General features: G+C 46.9%; 1 pseudogene; it reads right to left on the reverse strand.

Moving 5' to 3' along the window:
- Positions 1-3,289: 3,289 nt before the first annotated feature.
- Positions 3,290-4,498, reverse strand: LOC114621770 (annotated as a pseudogene).
- Positions 4,499-5,078: the final 580 nt, after the last annotated feature.

Here is a 5,078-nt window from a genome sequence, read left to right on the forward strand (position 1 = left end):
CTGTGTAACCCAGGTCAGCATGAACCCACTGTGTCACCCAGGTCAGCATGAACCCGCTGTGTAACCCAGGTCAGCATGAACCCACTGTGTAACCCAGGTCAGCATGAAACTCCCCATCTGCCGGCTTCAGCTTTCTCAGTGCTCAAATTACAGGCGTATACAAACTGAGTCTTTCTGAGAAGCCCGAGCTGGCCTCAAATTTGATATGTAGCTCAGGCTGGCCTTGAACCTTCTGTCTCAGATTATAAGCACTTGCCATCATACCTGGTCATGGCCCTGGGTTTTGATTCCCAGTACAGTAAAACAAACAAACAAACAACAACAAAACACTACAGGTATTTTATTTAATAATTTATTTTAATAATTTATCAGCTTACTTAGTGTGGTGACAGATACCTTTAATCCTAGCACTCAAGAGGAAGAGGTTGGTAGATCTCTATGAGTTTGAGGGCAGCCTGGTCTAAATATCAAGTTCCAGGTTAGTCAACACTACAGCGTAAGATCTTGTCTCAAAACAAACAAATGTATTAGGTAACAATCCAATTTTAAGTTTTTTGTTTTTTGTTTTTTTGAAAAAATTGTTTTACTAACTTAGATTCCTTTGCTCAACTAATACTGAGATGGAGATTTTCTCTAGTTCAATTTACTCAAGAAGAATTGGGAACATAAAAAAAAAAAAAATGGCTGAGCCAGGTGGTAGTGGCACACGCCTTTTATCCCAGCACTTGGGAGGCAGAGGCAGGCAGATTTCTGAGTTCTAGACCAGCCTGGTCTACAGAGTGAGTTCCAGGACAGCCAGGGATACACAGAGAAACCCTGTCTTGAAAAATCAAAACCAAACCAAAACAAACAAAGAAAAAATGGCTGGCCTGAAACTCACTATGTACTCTAGTCTGGCCTTGAACTCACAAAGATCCACATTCATCTGTAATTCTGGCATTACAGGCATGTGCTGCCATGCCCAGCTCCACGTTATATTTCGAGGCAGGGTCTCTTTCTGAACCAGGAGTATGCAGGTTTGTTTAGTCTAGCTAGCCTTCTCTAGAGTGATGAGATTTCAGGCCAGCCACATCAGCTGGTTGGGGATCTGAACTCTTGGTCCTCGCATTTGTATTGTAAGTATGCATTACCCACTGAGCTATATCTTCGGCCTCTTCTATTATAATTTTTTGAAAACAAAATGCCAAGCTGGGTAGGATGGTGTAGGCCTGTAATCCTAGGTCATGGTGTGAGTTCAGGGTCAGTTCAACCTGGCCTACATAGTGAGATCTTGTCTTAAAAAAAAAAAAAAGTCTTAAAATCACTTTGGTTCTCAGGCACCTTTGACTGTGGCTCTGGGTGCTGCCCGAGGAAAAACTCCAGCCCAGCCAAGTCTTTCATTTTCAATTTTGATTCAGCCTAAGGGAGCTATGATGGATGACTGGCTGAAAATGCTTCCTCGTTTTCATTGTCAACTCTTCTCTGTCCCCTCTTCTCTTCTCAGGTCATCCAGTCCTGAGACAGTCTGAGCAGATAACCTCACCTCCTACACTTCAGGGGGAACTAGAGACCAGGAGCCTGGAGCCCCCTCGTTGTCTGCTTCCTGCTGCTCTTCCCTCTAACAGGAATGGCAGACCTCTCCGGCCAGCCCTACTTTCCAACTGTGCTGAGCATCTGTTGTTCTCACCTTTCAGGACTCTGATCCCTTCCCAGTCCCTTGGTTGTCCCTCCGTGCCCTCCCCTGCCCCGCAAGGCGTTGATCGGGATCATTCTCCAGACCTGGACCTTTGGCCTTCACCTGGCATTGCGTGCTCTCCTGGCCACCATTCTGTCTCTGGTCCCGTTCACAGCTTGGTTTCCACTTGCTATGTTTCATATCTTTATTTCTCTTCTAAGTAAAGCGTGCAGCACGGCTTGGTGGCTCACTCCTGTAATCCTAGCGTTTGGGAGGTTGAGGCTGGAAAATCTCTGAGTTCTAGGTCAGCCTAGGTAGACTAAGACACTGTGTCAAAAACTAACAAAGGGATGACCCTGCAAAGCTAGGGTCTGAAGTTTAAGGCTAGCCTGGCCTGCTGAGTGAGTCCCATGACAATCGGGTATATAAAACAAGCCCCTAGGGCAATGGTTCTCAACCTGTGTGTCTCCACCCCTTTGGAGGTCACCTAAGACCAACAAAAAACCACAGATGTTTACATTACAATTCATAAAAGTAGCAAAATTACAGTTATAAAGTAGCAACAAGGAAATAATTTATGGTTGGGGGTCACCAAGACAGAGGAATCGTGTTAAACGGTCAGAGCAGTAGGAAGGTTGAGAACCACTGCCCTAGGATATCGCGGTAAGCGCCTTAACGCTGAGGAGACGGGGCAGGAGCGCTAGAGCTGGAAGTCAGACTGAGCTGTGTCAGATTCGTGCCAGCGTTGAATAGTGTCCTGTGGCCTCTCCTTAAATCAAGTCTGTGGACAAAAATTCTTCTTCTTTGTTTTTCTTTCTTTCTTTTTTAAGTTTTATTTTTAATTTCAGGCATATCTGTACACAAGGGTGGGATTGTGCAGATTTCCCGGGGCTGGAGTTCCATGCCCCTGTGAGTCACCTGGTGTGTGCATGCTGGGAACTGAATGCAGGTCCTCTTGGAGCACGGCAAGTGCTCTTAACAGCTAGGCCATCTCCTTAACCCCACACCCCTTCCTCTTACTTTATTTTTTTGTGTAAGAATGTTTTGCTTGTATGCAATAAATGTAGCACAAGCATGCAGTGCCTGGGACGGCAGAAGAGGGTGGAGGGCCTCAGAGTGGGTGGAGGGAACTGACTCCAGGCTCTCGGCATCGGCAGCCATTGCTCCCTACTTTTTGGTTTTTCTTGAGACAAGGTTTCTCTGTGTAGGCCTGGCTGTCCTGGAACTCACTCTGTAGGGCAGGCTGGCCTCAAACTCAGAAATCCACCACCCTCTGCCTCTCTAGTGCCCGGCTTAAAGGAGTGTGTCAACACTGCCTGGCATTTTTTGTTTTTGTTTTTAAACTTAGTTTAATACATTCAGATCTAGCCTTGAGCTCCCCATGACCTTGAAGGTCAGCTGGGACTACAAGGTACCACATCAGCAGGCCCCGTCCCCCCAGTCTAAAATATAACGAGAAAAGCTAGTGACACGTGCTATGCAGCAAACAGTTTGTGGAATGCATAAGGAAGAGTCAGGTGTGGTGGCTCAGAGATAGAGGCAGGACTTCAAGGCTAGCCTTGGCTACCTGAGACCTAAGTCCAAACCAAACAAAGAACCCTCATCCGTAATAATTAAAATATGATGTGTGTGGGGGATCCAGGTTCACGTTGACAGCAACAGAGAGCCAGAGAGTGAGGGTGAGGTCTGAGCATGTGCACCAACAGACGCCGGTGAGTGGAGAAGGGAGGGGTAAGGTAGTTGTGTGGACACCTGGAGAAGAACATTCCAGACAGAAACTTCAAGAGTGAAGCAAACTGGCTGGTTTTCATACCGGGAGATCTGAGAAAGGAGTACAGTAAGGCCAGTTGGCTTGGAGCTAGAGGAGGAGAGGAAAGGGTGAGGCAGGCGAACCCAGGGAATGAGAGAGCCAGCTCTGGCTTCAGCCTGGGTTGAAAAGAACTGGAAGATTCTGAGCAGAGGTTTGTTGTTATTATTTGTCTGTTTGCTTTTGTTGTTTGTTTGTTTGTTTGTTTGTTTTGAGAGGGTCTCTCGTAACCCATTTTGGCCTAGAACATTACCAAGGCTGGGATTGACCTCCTAATCTTCCTGTCTCCACCCCTATGACGGGCATGAGGCCATTATGTTTATGACCTAAAATAGTTGGAGCCCCCCTAGCACTGCAGAGTAGGAAGAATCCCCTAGCCTGGGGATAAAAAGGTCTCCATGGTCCTTTAAGGCAAGGAGGGAAAAATGTTTTTTTTTTCCCCTTTAAATATTGCTTTTTTTTCCTCCCGTTTCTTCTAAATTCGCCCCTCAGAATATCTGACTCTTTACACTTGTTCTCCATGCTTTTACTGACTGTAGCTGTTTCTCTTCTGCTGTATTCTGAATTTGTCCAACCATTCTGTCTTCTGTTTTCTGCTTCTTCTTTTTTTCTTGCTCACCTGTGATTGAGTTTATTGTAGAGAAAAGTAACAGAAATTGGTTGGATAAAGAAAAGAGTTGGTCACAGAACTAATATGGGCTTCTATCCCCAAGCCTTAGCAGCCCAGCCACGGGTCTGCACGGTTCTTTCGCATCAGGAAGTTAATCTTTCGAACCGTCTCCATGTTGTAGATCCTCCGGCATGTTTCATAGCTCTCCCGCTGGCGGCGGCGGCAAGGCTTCTCATAGTACCGCCGTCCGCTTTATGACTTCGGTGAGCCCATCGGTGGTGAGGATTCTGTTCAGGGTCCTGTAGGCACCTTCCATGTTCCCCTCCTGAACCATCACAGTCCTGGCAATGAACTTGAGATGTTTAGCCATGGCCTTGTATTTAAGTTTTCATTCTTCAGGACCTATAGACTGGGGCCTCCGAATTCGGACTCCTGTCTTCTGCTTCGTAACTCACCTGAGTCCAGTTACCTTAGTCTCTTTCCAAAGGGAAGTTATGCCTTGTGAGGAATGTGTAAGGCTTGCTTCAGATCCCGCGCCGCTGCGGCCCTGTGCCTCCTTCCCTTTGCTGGAACGTGGGAGCCACACATTTCAATTTGCTTTTGTGGTGCTGGGGATTGAACCACCTGTGTAAGGGCCATGCCACTGAGCCAGCTCAGAGTTAAGAATATTAAATTCAGGCGCTGGAGAGCGGGCTCAACAGTTAGGAGTACATTTTGCTTTTGTAGAGGATTCAGGATCTTTCTCAGCATCCATACGGTGGCTCTCAACCCTCTGTGACTCCAGTTCCAGGGACCCTAAGTCCTCCTCTGATCGCTGCAGGCTCCAGGCACACATGGTGTATACCCATCCATGCGGGCAGGACACTCTCACACATACAAATCTGAAGAAATAAACCCAAAAAATTTGTTGCCAGTGGTGGAGCATGCCTTTAATCCCAGCACTTGGGAGGCAGAGGCAGGCAGATTTCTGAGTTCGAGGACAGCCTGGTCTACAGAGTGAGTTCCAG

This window comes from Grammomys surdaster, unplaced genomic scaffold, assembly GCF_004785775.1.
Source record: "Grammomys surdaster isolate TR1022 unplaced genomic scaffold, NIH_TR_1.0 184, whole genome shotgun sequence".
In the NCBI taxonomy this organism is placed as follows: domain Eukaryota; kingdom Metazoa; phylum Chordata; class Mammalia; order Rodentia; family Muridae; genus Grammomys; species Grammomys surdaster.